The 21,167-nt window shown below is 36.8% G+C and overlaps 1 pseudogene; it reads right to left on the bottom strand.

The window, feature by feature from the left end:
* Positions 1–573: 573 nt before the first annotated feature.
* LOC126689089 (cullin-1-like) lies at positions 574–8,479 on the bottom strand (annotated as a pseudogene).
* Between the last annotated feature and the right edge of the window lie 12,688 nt (positions 8,480–21,167).

Genomic DNA, 21,167 nt, shown 5'->3' with positions numbered 1-21,167 from the left:
AGTTCAGATCTCATCAAAACTGTACATTTATAACAATGACTAGTTCTCTCCACATGCAAATGAATGGAGCTTGTGGTGTCTGTGTTAGAACCCCTCATTCAATCTTTAAAAAAAAATGCAAATGAGTTCAGATCTCATCAAAACTGTACATTTATAACAATGACTAGTTCTCTCCCCACAAATTTATTAGGGTCTTTGCATATGATGGTTTCTGGATACTATATAATCATACATCACAATACATAATTACCAATTGACAGGAATAATGGCTCCAACATGACATCACAATCCATGACTGACAAATGATTGGCAATAATACTTGGGGCTAACGGCTAGGAATTATTTAAATCCCATAAAGTGTGAAATTCATCCTGATCGTGTTTGAATACAGAGACTGATTTCTAAAACCATGAGAGAATATGAAACTCATTTAACTGTTGTAAATCCAACATAAGTCCCAAGCCTTGCAATTAAAGAATAAGCATCTTATGATTCTGGTTCAGGGACTCGGAATTTATATTAAGCAAATAAAATTATAGAAAGTCTACACTAATGCACAAAACAACAGAGCAATAAAGGCTTGCATATGGAACATCCATCTGATAGTTTCAAGGATTGACAATAAAAAGGCAATGATGAGTAATATTAAAGATACACTTTTCATTTTCTGCCCGCGCGTGGTGGGGTGGTGGAGATAAGCAATTAACAAGCAGGCAGAAACTAAGGCATGAGATGGACGTTACAAAAAATTACAACACCAAGATACAGGGCGGGATCCAACTGGTGCACTGGACCACTTTAAAGAATCAATTACAATTTCTCCAATCTGGGTGCTCAATCTACAGTAGTTGTCCATTACCTAGCTTTCAAGGTGAAATGTACAAGCATTCTACACTTACAGCTTCTAAGCAATCAACAAAAAAAGAGGCACTCACTTAGTGGCATTTATATACAAGCCTTTGCCCTCTCTCTCCACCATGAACTGACCCCTCTTTCTTTGTTATTTGCAGCATTAATAGTCACCAATTCATTTGGTGATAATCAACTAGGACACCTCATGCCAAGTATCTGAACAAATTAGGGTTGTCCTTGTCTCTTTCCAAATAATCTCGAGTGATCAGATCATCAATGCGCTTCTTTATTGCCTTCAAATCGGGCTGCATAATCACATTTCAAGCAATAGCAGTGAGATACAGCTGATTAAAAGAAACAGGACATAAATTATATATGAGGAAAAGAGGTGCCATAAAAACCTTGAACATGCGACCCAACTGCTCAACACACTCCATGACCAGCTGCTGGTGGCCTAAAACTTTACGGCTCTTCATGACGCGCACAATCGAGGCATCAATGGCATACCGTCTGTCTTGGTCAACATCTTCAATTACTTTCTTCTTCTCATCCACTGGAGGGACAGGAATCTGCACATCAAACCAAGCAATAGATTAAATATGCCTAGCAAAAATCAGTAAATTGAAAAGGCAAACTGGAACTAGACATTCAGAAAATAGCTCAGTACCTTGATTCTCCTCATTTTGTCAGTAAACATTGAGTTGAACTCAAAGTAATCAGTAGGAGATATTGTTTTCGTGTTAGGCTCCTTGTTCAGAATCTTGTACTTCGCACATGACAAGGAGTGGAGAAGTCTAACAACGTCATTATCGGTCAAGTTTAATTCTGTCATGATGTCTGAGTAACTCAATCTATCTGAGGAATTGAAAAGCAACAGGGCAGAAGTCTGTCCCACAAGAAGAAGAATTAACCCTCTATAATAGCAAGAAATAAATCCATTCGGAAGTGGCACTCATAACCACATAAAAGCATTAACAGAATAGAAATAAAACTTTGTGAACATATCACCTGAGAAGTGGTCACAATCAGTTCCATAGTTTTGGGTTCAAATTTCCCACTGATATTACAAGTACCCAAAGAGTATATCCATGTAAGTTTTCTGTGCTTTGTTTTTGTTTGATAGAATTCCTGGAAAACTTTGACACACTTGACCTAAAGCAATAGCAGTAAAAGAGAAGGATGTTAGCGACTTCCACAATAATTAACATTTGCAAAGTTATATCATATCAACAAAAGAATTCCAAATTACCAACTCTGGTGGAAGGTTGAGGTCAAAAGACTTGTAACTTGGCCAAAAGCCAGTAGTCAGAACAGTAACAGTCAAGTCAATCCCTGGATTTGCATGTGAATTATTACTCAGATACTCCTCAAAGGTGGTCTGGTTTTCCCTGGTCAATGTTAAGTCGGTAACCTACAAGAAGGAAAAAAAAAAAATTCAATGGAATAAGTTTGCACTAGAGTACTATTTTGGATATTGAATAGTGATAAAATATTGGGATCCATCAGTATAAAAAAAATGTACTTCATTAACATTTAAAATTTAGTTCCTGAACAATTTTAAGGTAACTAACCATTCTCTCCATCTTTGAGGTGAACTGGCCACCACATTTCTGCTTAATCTTCGTCAAAATACTCCTCTCATGGTCATCATTTGCACTCTCGTCAAAAAGAAGCCGTCGGGCAAGCTTCTTCCTGCCATAAATTAATCATTTACAACTTCTTGTTCTTAAAGTAAGCATAAAGCAATAATCAATGCAATTTCAATTTTAAAAAATATTGATTGAAGACAACAGATATTTGAAAATATGACTATTTACCTATAGAATTTGGTGAACAGGTCCATATTGCTGATATAGTCAAGCAACTTTACTACCTGCAGGTTGATTAGAAAATTATGAAGTTCTAAAATATTTCTATTAGAAGCTAAATAGTATATCTCATCAGGAGTGAAGGAGACCTTTTCAAGTGTTTCTTCAATGTCTTCATCACTCAGTTTCCCACTACTGCCTTTTTTAAGAATGTTATCACAAAAGTTAGCAAGCAATTCTGCACTTGAGCTTCCAGAAACCCCCATGTTGCAGAAGACCTCAAAAGCCTCCTTGAGCGCCTAAAATGAAACACAGAATATTTAGATGTAGAGAAACATATGTGTGTGATCATGAAAACCCTGAAGGCATTTTCTAACACAAACCTTACGAAAAGTGTGATAATCATTCACATACGCTAGGTATTTTTCATGCAGCTCAATCACTTTTCTGACAAAAACCTGAAGAGCACACAATCTATAACAGTTTCCAATAATTAAACAGTCCAGACAAATTCTACAAGTACAATCTTCATACAATTACCTGTTCCTGCAAACCAACCAAGTCCTTCTCCGCATGTGAAAATTAGATAAGAAAAAACAATAATGAGCATTACAAGAAAAATGAACTGTTCAAATACTGGCACATATAAAAAAGATCAATTAAAAAACGAAAAAAAGAGTAGTATGCAATGGTCAAGATACAATGGTCTGGAATAAGTCACTGATCTTATCATTCTGATCATTTTTCTTGCATCAGACTATACTAAGTCACTAATGCTAATATTATTTATCACTAATCATAAGATGATATGTAATGTGAAGGTATTTAAGATGTGGCTCAAATTGTAAGCCTATTGGAACTCACCTTTTAGATTGCAAGTGAACTTACAAAGTGTGATTTTCTGTTGGATTAAAAAAAAATTGAAGGATTTTCTCACTTATTCTCAAAAAAAAAAAAAAAAAAAAATGGTCGAAAAACTCAGTAATAATTGGCTGAGTCATCTTTACATTTATCAATCCAATCAGGTTGTTATTTACTCATTACATTTTCTTAAATGATTAGCAATGGGTCATTAAAAATGAGTAATTAAGAACTTAGAAATAATTTTAATTTTGAAAGATCATACACATAAGCCAATTCACCCATATAGGCTATGGTAACCATACACTTTATGGACTCATACTTATAATGGCTGTATTCATAATGAACTTATAATGACTGTATAAATTAAAATTAATCTGTTTGCAAGTAATTATTTTTTTATATAACATTTTCTGCGCCTTCATGCCTCACTCTTTGGATTCCAGTATTCCACTTTGTTGTAACAAGTGATCTTTACACGCTTATTTTTATACTGTTATAAGTTTTGTTTTATATTTCCATATATACCTATCACATCTCTGAAACATATTCATATTGGCTAACTAGTACTCAACCTCAAAATCAATCTTCAAAACAAGGAACAAATTAGAATGTAGCATATGGCCTCAGACTACTGAAATTTCTGCCAGAGATCCCATTGGATACTTCAGACATTCTAAAAGTTTACCGAGCAATAGGGCAACAAAAAGGCCTACCAATTAAGTGCAAACAAAACACAAAAGTCAAGTAAATCAAATGCATCTAATCTTACATTTTGTACAGGGAAATGTACCATGTCTGAAATAATTCAAAGTGTTGCATGTTGTCACCAAGATTTTAGAATGGCTCCATGAATATAAGAACAAAAAAAACACTTATGTGAAGAAGAAGTATGGATGCCACCTCGAGGTTATGAAAAGAAAGTATTTGCTTATTCGATTCCTACTGTGGTATTAAGTGACCAAAAACACCTTCTTGGAAAATCATTGAAAAGAAATCAAGGCACAGACCTTCTTGTTGCTTGCTGCATCTTCTGCTTGTTTGACCAAGGCTGTTACTTCAGCAGTGACATGCTGCATTACAGTGGAAAAAACAGCTTTAATGAGAAAGAAGGAAGATGTGCCACGCATAAGATCCCTTGTAAATTGAAGACAAATGGATAAAACATAAGCTGGAGGCTACTAACCTGCTTAAATATGCTGGAAACTGGTTCTATGCCTTGAGGTATTTTAAAAAGAAGCCTGAACCTTTTTTTATTTTTTGATAAATAAAAAAGAAGCCCGGACATTCTTGACAAATCTTCCACCTTAGACATCATTAAACACAAAAATATAATAATAATAAAGTGATAAGAAAGCAGCAATAACTGCCAAAATTTTAAATAATCTCAACAAAACTATTTCAAAAATAATACAATTACTAAGTACCTTGTCGTCTCTAACCAATGCATGGCATTGGGAGTCATCTTTTTCAAGCAGTTGGGTCGCATATACAGACAAAAACTCATGTTGAACTTTCTAAAATGAAGAAAGAAGAAGTCATAATAACAAAGTAGCAGCCAGATTTACAGATTTAGTAATAAAATATTGAAAGGCATTGCAAGAATCAATGAGCATCACTAAAACATTTAATCTTTCATCAACCTAATAAAACATCATTCACAGGACTACTACACCAGGATAGCTAGATTACTTTTTTTTTTTTAAATATAAAAGGTACAAACCTCCAGTAGCTTTGCCTCAGTACTAGAATGCAAGTAAAGAGAAACCCCATCTTTCTCTCGTCTTAAGCACTTCTCAGCCTGGAATTCCCAACACACATTAGGAATAATTCTATATTTATAAGAAATCACTTTTTACCAAATAACAAGGGCATATAAAGTTTACTTTGAGCATATAATCTGGACAAGAATCTTCTAGAATCCAGCTGGAAGCTTTCTGAGAATAGTAAGCAACAGTATCTTTAAGAAACGCTGCCTCAAAATCATGTTCATACTGATCCATTTGCCCCATTCCAATTGCAACAAATATATCTAAAACATTCCTCAGTAAAGCTGGATCAACCTGCTCTCCTTCACGTTCTTTATCGATCTGATTGAAAAGAATTGTTTTAAGTAGACTTATTTCAGGGCTATACAAGTGCAGTTTATAAAACAGGCAAAAGTACAAACATACCAGAGAAATTACAACATCCCTAATTTTTCCATTGAACTCCTGGTATACCTGAAATCAGAATTAAAAATTTTTTGATAGGTAAATAATACTTCATTCCAAAAACATTGAAAAGGTACAATGAAAAAGCCAAAGCACACAGGCAGCGTACTTAGAACCAAAAAAAAAAAAAAAAAAAAAAAAAAAAAAAAAACTAGGATGCATGAAAAGCACAGCTATCTAGCAAATCTGGTAATTCTGTATCACAATTTATATTTCTTTTGAAGGAAAATGAACATAAAATTGGATGCAAGACTGTTAGGTCTTAATTTGGAATGTGAACTAATCCATTATCAAGAGGCAATAAAAATAAGAATGGCCTATACAACATTAATCAAGATGGAACCATCACATAGGGGTTCAGACATGACATACCAGATCACGGAAGCAAGTAAGTCCAACTTCATTAAGGCGCGGAAGGTTCCTCCGAGCAATAAAATATCGATCAAGATAACTGAAGAAATGAGAAAGCCATCTCCCCAGAACTTTGTAGATTGCCCACCTTTTCACAAGCTCTCTCAACATAAATTCATCATGCTTCTCTTTTAAAGATGGTAATACCTGTACAGAAGAAGAAACCGTTAGAAGTTGATTGCAAGAGAACTATAAATACATTTTATTTCTTGGTAAGTTACGCACCCAGTAGGTTTTGAACCCACAAACTCACCCTCAATCCCATTATTATTGGAGAAGGAAGTGCCAATTGAGCTATAACTCATTGGCAAGAGAATTATAAATACATACACAAATATATATATATATATATATATTTTTATAAATACACATGCACACAAACAATAAATTAGAGCAAAGATCCATGGCATTGCTTTAGCTAGATGTGAGATACTGATCCAGCAAATGTCCTTATCTTGTTAATTACTTTCAAGACAGTTTTCCTCACTCCTCATAGATAACTAAAGTCTAAAGACTAAAGTGCTGATATGATAATACTAATCTCAGAACCAAACAAACAATAACTGGTAATACTTCTTTTCCAAAGAAAAGAATAATAACGCTTTCTTCATCTTTTAACATAATCACAAACCATTGATAACTTGAAAGGCGGAAAGCTTCTGAGAATGGTATAACAAGCAGTAACAATATTAAATTACAGTGGATGTGTAATATTACCTTTTAATGTTTCCTTAATCTCATTTTTGTATGCAAAAAATGGGCAACAAAGCATGAACATAAAATCTAATCAACATGCAGCAGAGGCCATCAAATGCTTGACAAGTAAATGTGAAACCTATTGAAAATTAACAAAATTGTTCTCCAATCCGAGAATGAGGTAACTCAAAGAAATATAACAGCCACTTCAGAGATGGGAAGGATGCTCAATTGTCTTGACAGAGAGGCCAAATGTAGGGATCTTGGATCTGTGAGGGTGAATATAACACCTTAAGAAGTCTCATTTTGATGGCTCGATCTGTTGGTAGTGACCAGGTGATAATATTTACTCTGATAATAGTGTTAGTATCATATGTAATTATTCTATCAAATCTCTCCTTAACATTTAAGCTTTCCATCACACCACATCAAGCAACACTCTGACTAACCTCCCTTTCAAATGGAATTCTTTTTCGTAATAATTTAGGTGTCATGTGTCACAACAATCCAATGCTTGCCATTAGAGTGCCTTTACTCAATCATCGACCCATTGGCTCATATAGCGCATATGGATTTTAGGTTTTTGAGAGTTGAATGCTAACACCCTAATGAAATGCTTCCCTTATTATAAACAAAAAATGTGTTTCAAAGTAAAAAAAATAACTGCCAACTCTGCTGACAGTAAAATAAAGGTTGAGCCTGATACATTTAACTCTTTAATAAAGCAAAGGTTAATAATAATAAAAAAAGAACTCCTCACTAACTATGGTATCAGGAGACCTCAGTCTAATTCTTCATGTTCAAAATAATATATCCAGTAATAGCATACTAAACATCTCTTAGCAGAGATCTGTCAATGCCTCACTATGTAATAACCTTCCCTTGTGGGCTAGCGAGATTTCAATTAGGGCAATAAACCATTGTCTTCGCAACCCACAACTGAACCAACCCAAAAACATAAAGGATAAAACCTAGTAAGGAGAACTCCAATTCTCCAATGTCACACAAGAATAAGATTCAACTAAAAATATTTGTTGCCTTCCAAAGATGAAAGGAAGCCTGACGTCTTCCCTGATTTTATACAACTCACACTGCATTTCCTATTCCTTTAACCATTCAATCCTATACCACACATGTTCTACAGCGCAGTTTTATCACACACATTTCTTCAAGCCACTTCAAAAAAAAATCGCAAGAAAACATGTAATATTCCTCACCATTGAAGTCATGTACTCTTCAAATGTTTCCCGGTACTTATAGTAGATCTGTTGGGAATAATCATGAGGAGGACTCTGTGTACACATGTTATAGATGGTTCTGTGCATATAACATCAAGCAAAACAAACAACATCACAATCATTTCCATCAAACTCTAAAACTTTAAAACACACACAATTCATAAAAAATAATAATAATTATAAAACAAAGCAAATAAAGCAAAATGGCAAAGAAATCAATACGTGTAGAGCATCATGTAGTCCTCACTGCTGAACTGCGGCTCGGGCAACCCTCTAGAATGTTCTTCAGCTTTGTGATCGCCTTCTGCATAAGCTCCCATCCTTGCTCGAAGTGTATGATCTCTCGCTCACCCATCGGCATACTGCTATAGCCATAATTCCTTAACCCCCAAAACCAAAACCTGCAAAATAAAACACCCAATATCAAACTTTCACTCACATCCCATTATTTCAATTACAAAATTTCACACAAAACTTGTTGAACAAGAAAGAAACCCCCAAATTGAATTTCCCAGATGCTTGAATTGAAAGCTAAACAAAATTTCCTCTATCCTCAGTCCAAAAACCCTAATGCTCTCTGTTTTCTCAGCTGAGGAAGAGGAAGCATGAAAGTACAACTGAAAGAGCTCAAAATAAAAATTGGGATAATCTTTGTTAGAGAAAAAAAAAAAAAAAAAAAAAAAAAAAAAACACCTTTCAATACAAAAACATAGCATAAAACGAATCAAAATGTTAATTTTTGGAAAAAAAAAAAAAAGGATGAAGATTACAGAGGAAATTTCAAACAAATTTTTTTTTCTTTCTTCCTCTCTAAAAGAGTTGTGTTCTCTCTCTCAAAGAACACAAAGAGCTGTTATATGAGAAACCCATCAAAAGAAAGTAACAAGAATCAAGAATGCAACAAGAAAACTGCACAAGAATTCAACCAAAAGTTCAGTGCAAGTTGGTAACTTTGTAGAACCCAAAAAAGAAAAAAAAAAAGAGTTTTTATTTGGCAATTCTTTCTTTGTTTGATTCTCCTAGAAAGACTTTCTTTGCTTGAAATGGCAAAGACTAGGAAAAAGAAAAGAGTACATTGACTACTGTGTGTTGCTTTCTTGATCCTTCTCTTTCTCTTCTCTTCCTCTTCTCTTCCTCTCTGTGTTTTTGAGAACGAAAGTGAAGGAGATGGTTCCTTCTTATTCTCTCTCACCCAAAAAAGAAATTCCTTTTTCTGTTTTTTCCCGCGGGAAGACAATGTGAAATTGGGTTTTAACCACATGTTGGAGTTGGAGGAGCCGTTATATACTCTCAATTTTTCATTTGGCACCTTCTTTGTTTAGCTAAATTACAATTTTTGTACGTTTTAAGTTTGCGTAAAATTCAATCTAGTCCTCTAACTTCATTTTTTTCTCAATTTAATTATCTAATTTTTTAAACTTTACTTAATTCAGTCCTCTAAATTTTAACTTTATTTGAGTCATCCCTCTCTGTCAAAATTGTGGTGTTAGTGCCTTTGAAAATGACATAATTTTGGTTTTCTTTGAATTTTGTAAGTTAAAAAAAATAAAAATAATAAAATACTTTTTAAAATTGTTAATTAAAATTTGTAAAAAAAGATTTAAACAAAAAAAAAAAAAAAAATTAAGCCCAAACCACAAACAAATAAACAAATTCAGCAACAAAATCAAGCATCTTGCAAATTATTTAGTTGAGGTAAAAATCGAGCAAACCTAGTATCATAACCCATAACCATAATCAAGCAAACTCAAATCTACCATAAACCTTCAAATTGGACCCGAATCTTTGTCTTTGTTGTTGTCATGATGGAGCTTAGCGAGCAAGAAGATGCTCTAGAAAAGATCTAGTTGATGCAATACTAAGATCCCTAGAGTTTCGACCAAAGACATCAATTTCTTGCAGGATTTTAAGGCTATGATAGAGACCCTAAGACTTTTGGTAAGTTTGTGTTATATTTTGAGTTATGCTTATAATGTTTAATTATAGGACTTGGTTTAGGTCCAGTGTATTCAGTGCACTGGACTCGATCAAATAATGATACGTATTTAAAAGTGAACACATGTCATCATCCGAACGGATCCAGTACTACTGGACATTGGACCTAATCCTTAATTATAATACATTGTTGAAGGTGGCAATCTCACACTTTCATGACTAAAAATTACACATAAGGGATGAAAAGTATATGGCAAAATTGGAGGCATGATTGAACTGGTAATTTCAATCAAGTCATACATATAAATCTCATGATCTGTTTAAAGGAGATTAGGAGTTATTTTAAATCCCATAAAGTGTGAAATTAATCAAGATAGCATTTGAATACACAGACTGATTTCAATAACCATGAGAGAATATGAAACTCATTTTACAGTTGTAAATCCAACTCATGTCCCTCCCAAGCCTTTTAATAAAAGCATAAGCACCTTACGACGTGAGCTCAGTGACTTGGGAATTACATTAAGAAAATAAAATTATGTAAGTACAGACTAATGCACAAAACAACAGAGCAATAAAGATTTGCATATGAAGATGGAGTGATGTACCATCCATCTAATAGACAATTAACAGACAAGCATAAACCAAGTCATGAGACTGGACATCTATATCTATTTATATATATCTAAAAGCTAAAACGTAGTATTTATCGTTGTTACGCTTCAGTTGAGCCATCATCGATCATGATTCATGTTACATTTTTTATTTTCCCTTCATTTTTTAAACAATATTAATATATAAATAAATAGTACAACTTTGCACATTCTCTAACTCATTAAATCCAACTTACTATGAACAACCTTACACATTCTTTAACTCATGAAATCCAACTCACCATTAATTTGGCCTTCTTCCAATTCTCAACTCTTCATTTCCCCCTTCAATTACTACTCCTGTGATTAACTATGTTATTTTTAACATTATAAATTTCCAGTTGCTCTCTCTACATCCGCAAAAGTTGCCAAAGTAGCATTTGATTTGGAAAGTCCCTTTAAGGTGTGTTCTTTCCCTTTTTATTTTTTCTTTTCCCCCCCAGCTTTAGTTTTTCCATTGGATTTCTAAAGTTTGTGGATGATATGCTTTTTTGTGGGTTGTTGACAATGTGATCACTTTGGGGCTATGGGTGGCTAGGATTGGTTTGTCGGTTATGAGAAGGGTTTTCAAGAATTAGAAATCTCTACAACAACTTCTTACTTCATATTCATGCTTTACAATTTTTATTTTATATTTGTGTTTTACTCGTTCAATTTGTTTATCTTTGATATTTTAGTTTTCTTACATTTGACATTTGTTTAACTCTATGTAAAAAATAAGAAGAAAAGAAAACCAAAGTTTAATGTATTATACTCCAATTACTGCTTTCATTTTTTTTGACTCAATGGTTCTTTTTTTTTTTTGTGGGACTTTTCTCAATTTCTGTTTGGCTTCAACAAATATTAACGCTTTATTTGTTTCAGCATAAAGGTTTTCTAGAAAATGGTTCATTTTCCAAAGAGCGTTTTCTAGAAAACTGTATCATTTTTTAGTGTTTGGGAACGACTTTGAAAATGAGCTTGAGAATGTTTTCTGGTGTTTGGTATGCAAATTTTTATTTTTATTTTTTATATTTCTTGTGTAATTTAAAACATGTGTATTATGTAAACCACCTAATGTAATCAATATAAATAAAATAAAATAAAAACCAAGAATGAATTTGGTTTTCATACTAAAATTTTGACAATAGATACAATCAAAATTAGTTGTCAAATTTTCATGATCTCTACCACTCATTTTGCTCATATATATGGACAGTAACATCCATACATACATACATATATATATATATATATATATATTTGTATATATTTCAACCATTTGTCTATATACATAAAATTGACATGGGAATATATATTTAATAAGTACAAAAAACAATAACTTTTAATTGTTTATTCTTTTTGTTGGTACACTAATTGTCTACTATGGTCAACCACAAGTCTTTAATATTACTTGAAATTATGTATTTATATAATGTATCTACATAATATATTATCACTGTATAGTATCTGCATAATGTATCTACCAATAAATACAATTCCCCTAAACAATTATCATTCATTATATAACAATATTATTAATTTATCGTAAATATTATCCTATGTAAAAGCAATTTAGAGCCATATAGGCACTATGCTCAAAATTTTCATCTTTTACTTCATTCATTCTTTCTTCTTCTTTTTTATTTTTTATATTTTTTTAGCACTTTTATGTGCAAAAAACGACTACCTGAAATCCATTAAACCAAAAATTTCTTAGAGAAAAAAAATAAAATCAAGTTTGAAATTCAAAGTAAAGAATTGGGATTTTGGTAGAGAGGAATGATTACCGCTGCAAATATGTTCTCCTTTGCAAGTTGGTAGAGAGGAATGAAATAATTACTGAGCAATGAGGGGGAAAAGAAAATCTAATCAGAGAACTGTGTTATAAAGGGGAAGAGAAACATGGAGAGAGAGAGAGATCTATGGAAGAGGGCAGACCAGAGTTAGTGACAAAGAGGGTGTGAGGAAAGAAAAAGAAAAGGGAAGAGAGAGGGTGAGAGAGAGATTGTTTTCCAATTTTATTTTTTGGAAAACAACCTATAGAAAATAAGCTTTATTTTTATTAGGATTTTCAATTGACTAAAGATAGTTTTCTGTTGAACAGTTTTTTTTTTTTTTTTTTTTTGGTGCTACCAAACACTGAAAAATGTGAAAAACTATCTTTACAGAAGGTTTTCCAGCAAAACAAACAAAGCGCACGTTTAGTACACTTTTTCTTGTTATGTGCAGCACATAATAATTTGATCTTGCAGTCCAATAGACAATAAAAAGTCTATTTCAAAAGTTTCGTTATGAGGAAATAGAAAATCTCAAAACATGATTGGGGGTTTAATTTTTATCTGATTTTGATAATGCTAAATATGGAATTTGGTTCTTGCAAGGTTTAGGATCATTGACTTAGATAATACTTCTAAAAATAGTTCAATTTTTATAGAGAACAAATTATTTTCAATATATTTAAAAAATGAAGTGTAACATTTATTGTTGCTATACTCATGGTGAGCCACATCATCTACCCATTTCAACATTCTCTCCTGTTTTAAACTCTTTTTTTTTTTCTTAATTTCCCAACTTATTGTTATACTTTCTCTAACTTTTTCTCTTCCTTGTTCCTTTGGATAAATTATAACTTACTCACATGTGATTTGATTGAAATTTAAGTTGCCTACCTGTGGTTTGAAATTTCATGATGCAAGTTGTAAGGACTCAATTTGTAACGACCCCAAAATGATATTGGGTTCGTACGTTAAAGGCCCAAACAATATAATTTGTAGAGCGTGGGCTTGAAAGGTTAGGCCTTGGTCACCGAACGGTGGTTAGTCATGGTGTACATACAAAAGTAAACCATGTTTGCTTGAGGAGTCTTTCTCCTCGATACGGTCTAGGAGGCTCTAGTTCTTGGCCTTTTTTCCCAGCCTCCCTCTTTGGCGCATAAGCCTTTATATTATATAACCTTTCTCGGTTGATCCTGACCCTCCATTTGTTGATCAGGCAGGTATTTATTCGAGTACCTGTCCCATCAGTCGGTTCCTCCTACTTTATGTTAGTTGCAATAACCGAAGCTGCACTGTTCAGGGGTCTTTTCCCATTAATATGGCCAGGATGTTTGTGGGCACATTTAATGCGGAGGTGACGTCTTTCCCTGGAATCACTCCCACTCCGTACCCCCGTGTAGGTCCCATTCTACTCGCCTTATCTTCTGGGGGCACTTTAGAGGCTGCCTTTGACGACATGCTGCCCTTCCCCTTGAAGTCTTAGGATGCCGAGGACAGGGTCGTCCTCGGCTGCATCTCTAGGCTATTCGTTCTTTCACCACTCGTCCTCGGCAACTACACTCCTCGGCACAAGCCCTGGGTCCTAATGGGAAGTAGGCCGGGTCATAAGTCTTTTGGCCCCACAATAGCCCCTCAAAATCCTGCTGTCCGGATCCTCGGCCGGATATGAGGGTTTTGATGACAGCAGGCCTCTGTCAAAGCTTGTCAATCCTTGTCACCTATCGGTTCCCGAGACTCTTCGTCTGCCCGAGACACGTTCCTAGGACCTTTGGAAGGTGAAACGTGTCCTCATTAAATGCGGGCGGCTCTGTGCTTCCCACGTTCAATGGCGCGATGGTGATCTAACGGTGGAGACTTCCTTGCCTTTATGGGCGGGAAAATTCGTGCAGTTACTTTCGATGGGAGGTATAAATGATTTTTGGAACTGATTTGTCTCTTCACTTTTGCACTTAAGAGTTCTAGCACGTATACCCTGGGTTCATCCAAACTTTCATCCACATTCAAGTCTATCTCCAGCACAAAAAGCCTGTCTGAGGCACCTTTCCTCTTTTTTGTAAGTTTTCTGCCTTCATTAACTCGTGCTTTTTCTTTTCTGGGTTTATTTTTGTCTTGTTCCTTTCCTTCTCCCGTCATCCACTGAATTTGCTTAGCAACTCTTAGAGATGGTTAAATTGAGATTGAGAAAATTGGTTGACACTGAAGAGGCGATGGAAAAGTTCATCGCCGATTATAGGATTCCCCCCAACATGAGTTTGAGGCACTGTAAGATGGGGGAGTGGCATCTTCTGAGAAGGACGGGAGAGGTGGTAATTCCCATTCTCGCCTTCGTAGAGGGGGGAATGAGAATCCCTATGGGACCAGTAATGAAGAGTTACCTTAGGAATTTATGATTAGCTCCCACACAGTGCGCTGCCAATGTGTTTAGGATTCTGGGTTGTGTGGATGCCTTAAACGAGAAAATAGGGCTAAGACTAACCCTTCATGACGTAAATTGGTGCTACAATCTCCAAAATTTGAAGGGTAAATCCTACTACATGAAGACGAGAGACGATAGGGTTCGGCTAATCCAGTGCCTCCCCAACTCCAACAAGGGGTTGACCAAGGATTTTCTTATCGTATCTGGGGAATGGCATGATGGCCTTCCATGTCCGATGGTGGAGGGAGAACCAGGTGGGGTATAGAGAGTAGAAGGGTGCCAATCCTTTGCGCCGTTTTAATTTGATGCGGTTCGGTTACTAACCATGTACATGTCTTTTTTTTTTTGCAGATCCAAACGCCTTTCACTGACACTTTCATCTGGTTAACCGGGTTGATTTGGAAACTGTTCTTCAAGCGGCAGTTTTTGTAAATGAAGAGGATGGTCAAGTCAGAGCTGCTCACAAAATCTTAGGATACACTCCCGTTCAGAAGTCATTTGCCGACCCAAAGCACGTGATTAGCGCTAACCGTCCTCGGCTTCCAAAAATTACCGTAGTTGAACAAGGGTTTTTGGTCTCCGAAGGATCTTCTGTCCCAGAGGGCATCCCATTGGTAGGCTCTTCGTCGTCTCATCATGCAGCGGAGGACGAAGGTAATTTGGGTCTGTCCGAGAAGGGTTTTGGGGCATTTGATCAAGCCGACCCGTCCGAGGATCCTTCTGGTGATCTAGGTGACCCAGACTTGTCCAAAGCGGAATTGTTGTCAGTGGGAACATCTTCCTGAGCCAAAATGGGTCTTAAGAGAAAGCCCCCGACTAGCTTGTTCGACCTCATTGAGGGCCAGCCGGGGAAGGGTGCACAGGGAAGGCCGCAACCCAATGCTCCGTCTCCCCCGTCTCAGCCTCAGTCTGTGCAGACTAGGTCTTCCTTTACTAAATCGCAGCCACAATCTCCCGTCTTAAACTTCCTACTCCTCCCCAATCAATTCTACCTCCTCAGCTGGAGCCCACTGACTCAAAGAGCCCCAAGGGTAAGGAACCCATGGATGGGGGAAAATCCCAATCCTCTCAGGAGAGGGATGAAGCCCCGCAAGTTAAACAATTAAAGATTGGGCACCAAAGCAAGGGTAAAGGGACCGAAGCCCAATCTGCCCAGAGCAAGGGGAAGGGGATCGAAGCCCAATTCGCGCCGAGTGCTTGGCTTCCTGCCCCAATGCTCCACGGGGAGCCATTGCTGGAAACCGCGTCCATGAGGGATCTTGGAGACGGCGATGGCAGTTATGTGGCCGACGCATTAGGGAGAACCATGCTGCTTCCTACTGATGTGGAAGAGTTAAAGAACATGAGGATGCAGGAGGTTTTCCTTAGCGTGAAGAGGTACCTGGGTATGGTAAGACTCTTGAAACCTAAGGCTCTGTCAACTCTGGCTCCTAGATTTTCATTCATAATATATTTGTCTCAATTGGCAGGCTATCCAGGCCACCTATAGGATGGAGGATGAAGTGAAGGGGCAAAGTAAGGCCGCCGAGGATGAGCGCACCAAGCGCATAGATGCTTCGCGGACCCTCAAAGCTTCCGAGGCTGACCTCGCAAAGGCTAGGAAGAACTTAAAGGAGGCTACTCGAGATAGGGATAGTGCCTTAGTAGGTTTAACTGGTGCCCAAAAGCAGGCCGAGGAGTAGACAAAGCGCCTACTTGATGCCGAGGAGCAGATTAGTGATTTGAAGAAGAAACTGATCATGGCAGAGAATGCTAAGGGCGTGGCAGAGTTTGCCCGGGACGAAGCCGTGAGGGCCAAGCAGGAGGCTGAGTTTGCCAGAAACAAGGCTGAAGCTGCTAGGGACAAGGCCGAAGAGGAGGGTTACGAGACGGGGATGGCTGAAACCCAAGCCTCCCTTAAAGCTCAAATTCCTGGAGTATGCAGACTATACTGCTCCCAGGTCTGGGAAGAGGCCTTAAAACGAGCTGGGGTGGATGTTTCGTCTGACTTGTGGAAGGCGGAGAGCATATTTTATCCTTCAGCCATCCGTGAGACTGCCCCCGCCAGCTCCGAGGTTATAAGCGATCAACACGAGACAGGGGTTACTTAGTCAGAAGCTGCACAGGTCATCGTCCCTCCTAGCGAGTTGATTGAAGAAAGAGAGCCTCATGATGCGACAGAAGCACCTGGAGGTTTGAACCCCGAGATTCCCAAAGAGGGTGTCAAGCCTACGGTCAGCGCTCTGACCCCTGATGCCAAAGAGCCAGCCATTCTTGTTCAGCCCCTACAGGCAATTCCCCTTACTGAGATCCCCAAGGGCATCGAAACAGACCCTGCTCAGCCTTCCCAAGAAGGGGATGTCTCCCAGAGCCCCGAGGCTAGTCCTGCTCTACCTTCCGAGGACGTGGACAAAACGACATTGAAGAAGTAGCAGCCTTGGCCAATCTTTCTATTTGTTTCTTGTTCAACTTTTTAACTAGTTTCCCTTTTGTTTTGAAAATTTTATAGTTTGACTGTAGTTTGAACTTATTAGCCACATATATAAAATTCTTTTCTTCCTTTAAATTGTATGTTAGTTGCCCTTGCTGATGCTTACTATTATTGCGGATTTCTTGATTTTTGAACTAGTTATCTTAACATGTATGAATGGTCGTGCATATGATGTATTTGGGATCATATCTTGGAATTCTAACTTACCCGCGCCCATAGAACGTTGAATTTGTGCCTGAACACACCGTTGGGGATATATAGGCATCATCCGAGAGGTCATGAATATTGTTAGGCCGAGCCTGGTATCCAAATCTCCCTCAAGTAGTTGGTATCCCCATAGGTTCGAGTCCGAGGACCATGCAGTACCTTGGTTCTGTCCAAAACTTAGATTTCTTTGAAGTAGTTGGTTTCCCCATAGGTTTAAGTCTGAGGACCATGCAATACTTTGGTTTTGTCCAAAACTTAGGTTTCTTTCATTAAGTAGTTGGTTTCCCCATAGGTTTAAGTCTGAGGACCATGCAATACCTTGGTTCTGTCCAAAACTTAGATTTCTTTTATTAAGTAGTTGGTTTCCCTATAGGTTTGAGTCCGAGGACCATGCAATACCTTGGTTCTGTCCAAAACTTAGATATTTTCTTTAAGTAGTTGGCTTCCCCATAGGTTTGAGTCCGAGGACCATACAATACCTTGGTTCTGTCCAAAACTTAGGTTTCTTTTATTAAGTAGTTGGTTTCTCCATAGGTTTGAGTCCGAGGACCATGCAATACCTTGGTTCTGTCCAAAACTTAGATATTTTCTTTAAGTAGTTGGTTTCCCTATAGGTTTGAGTCCGAGAACCATACAATACCTTGGTTCTGTCCAAAACTTAGATATTTTTTTTAAGTAGTTGGTTTCCCCATAGGTTTGAGTTCGAGAACCATGCAATACCTTGGTTCTATCCAAAACTTAGATTTTTTTGATTAAGTAGTCGGTTTCCCCATAGGTTTGAGTCCGAGGACCATGCAATACCTTGGTTCTGTCTAAAACTTAGATATTTTCTTTAAGTAGTTGGCTTCCCCATAGGTTTGAGTCCGAGGACCATACAATACCTTGGTTCTGTCCAAAACTTAGATACTTTCTTTAAGTAGTTGGTTTCCCTATAGGTTTGAGTCCGAGGACCATGCAATACCTTGGTTCTGTCTAAAACTTAGATATTTTCTTTAAGTAGTTGGTTTCCTCATAGGTTTGAGTCCGAGGACCATACAATACCTTAGTTCTATCCAAAACTTAGATATTTTCTTTAAGTAGTTGGTTTCCCCATAGGTTTGAGTCCGAGAACCATGCAATACCTTGGTTCTGTCCAAAACTTAGATATTTTCTTTAAGTAGCTGGTTTCCCCATAGGTTTGAGTTCGAGGACCATACAATACCTTGGTTCTAACCAAAACTTAGATATTTTCTTTAAGTTTGGGGGGACCAGCCCCTTGGCCAAGATGTGGGATGTTGATCTGACGTTGGAGGCCCCAAGAACTACCTATGCCACCGGGGCTTCGAAGCGCAGCCCCTAGTGGAACTTTAGGCTAGGGCACAACAACGGGCCGTTGGAAGTGGTGGAGGGATTTTCTCGACCCACCGCCTGTACCAACGAACAAGCCTTCCCACAGACGGCGCCAATTGTAAGGACTCAATTTTTAACGACCCTAAAATGATGTTGGGTTCGTACGTTAAAAGGCCCAAACAATATAATTTGTAGAGCGTGGGCTTGAAAGGCTAGGCCTTGGTCACCGAACAGTGGTTAGTCATGGTGTACATACAAAAGTAAACCATGTTCGCTTAAGGAGTCTTTCTCCTCGATACGGTCTGGGAGGCTCTGGTTCTTGGCCTTTTTTCCCAGCCCCCCTCTTTGGCGCATAAGCCTTTAGATTATATAACCTTTCTCGGTTGATCCTGACCCTCCATCTGTTGATCAGGCAGGTATCTATTCAAGTACCTGTCCCATTAGCCGGTTCCTCCTACTTTATGTTAGTTGCAATAACCGAAACCGCATTGTTCAGGGGTCTTTTCCCATTAATATGGCCAAGACGTTTGTGGGTGCATTTAATGCGGAGGTGACGTCTTTCCCTTGAATCACTCCCACTCCATACCCCTGTGTAGGTCCCATTCTACTCGCTTTATCTTCTAGGGGCGCTTCAAAGGTCGCCTTTGACGACATGCTGCCCTTCCCCTTGAAGTCTTAGGATGCCGAGGACAGGGTCGTCCTCGGCTGCATCTCTAGGCTATTCGGTCTTTCGCCACTCGTCCTCGGCAACTACACTCCTTGGCACGGGTCCTGGGTCCTAATGGGAAGTGGGCCGGGTCGTAAGTCTTCTAGCCCCACACAAGTATTATTGTTTACTAAAAAAAAAAAAAAAACTTAAGCTAACCTCAGGTGGGTAAAGTGTCAAATTTCAAATCATAGGTAGACAACTTAAATTTTAGCCAACCCACAGATTGGTAAGTTGTAATTTGCCCTTTACCTTTTCATCTCTCCACTAATATCTACCTTAATATCACTTTTCATCTATCCTTTTATCTTCTTTTAATTTTTGCTTTCTTTATTCCTCTATTCTTACTATAAATTTACAATTCTCTTTCCCATTCTATACATAGTTTTCCCACACAAAATGTTATTTCTCTCTTTCTCTCTCTCAAATTTTTTATTTTTCATTTTTGGTGGATTTTTTTTAAAATATTTTTCTTGCATCTCTACTTTAGGTTGATAAATTTTTGTATTATTTGGAACTCTACTTTGTGTTGATGCGATTAAGTTTTGTATTTTTAAGTTGTTATGTTTTTTACTCTCTTTGATTTTATAGATTTTATCATATTTAATTATAAAGATAGTATATGAAAATATAATGCTATTTTATTACATAAAATTACTAAGATAATTTGGTGTTTATTACTATATTTTTTCCATTTTTACTTATTTTTCTACTTGTATTATTTTCTATAAATTTCTTATTATTTTCTCTCACGTCCTCTCTTGAAAAATTGGTTATTCTGTTTCTCTTAATTTTTTTATTTTTTCTTCCAACTCTACTTTATATTGATGAATCATTGTGATTTTTAAAACTCTATTTTGTGTTCGTACATTTTGATGTTATATATTTTTAGTTCTCCATAACAAGTACTCTCTCTCTCTCTCTAATAAAATTTAGAGAATAAATTATACATATTCAGTATAAGTGTGATATGAATTTTGATTATCATGATAATCTCTTTTAAGAGAATGAATAATTTGAATAATTTATTTAAATAAAAACTATGGATACATACATATATATATTTTGTTTAAATGTATAATCAACCTCGTGCAATTCATTTTAAAGTAACGATGTTAAAATAAATGAATAACTTCCCTAATAATTACATTTGTATATTCATAACTTTTATGTTTAGAAAGACTTTCACTTAAATTTAGTCGTTTCGAAGTGAACTAAAATGCTACGATAATGTGGCTTAACAAAAACGTAATAACAATAAATACTATGCTTAAGATTTTAGATATTACGAGTTTGAGATTTATATTTTTTATAATAAATTTGGATTTAGAATAGGTGGTTTTAACCCAAACATGTTTTTTTCCCATCATGTAAGTGCACATAAATAGATCAAAGTGGACCAAAATGGACTGAAGTAGTCTGAATGGAACAAAGTGGACCGAATGGACATAATAGGACCGAAAGAAACAAGGTGGACCCAATGGACAGATTAGGACCAAAGTGGACAAATGGACGGAACAGGACCAAATTGGACTAAATAGGACTGAAGTGGACAGACTGAACTGAAGTGGCCGTAATAGGACCAATGTTGACTGAATAAGACCGAAGTGGACAG

This window comes from Quercus robur, chromosome 6 (genome assembly GCF_932294415.1).
Source record: "Quercus robur chromosome 6, dhQueRobu3.1, whole genome shotgun sequence".
NCBI classification, from domain to species: domain Eukaryota; kingdom Viridiplantae; phylum Streptophyta; class Magnoliopsida; order Fagales; family Fagaceae; genus Quercus; species Quercus robur.
Note: the sequence above shows the minus strand (reverse complement) of the source record. Positions and strands in the feature narration are given on the sequence as shown.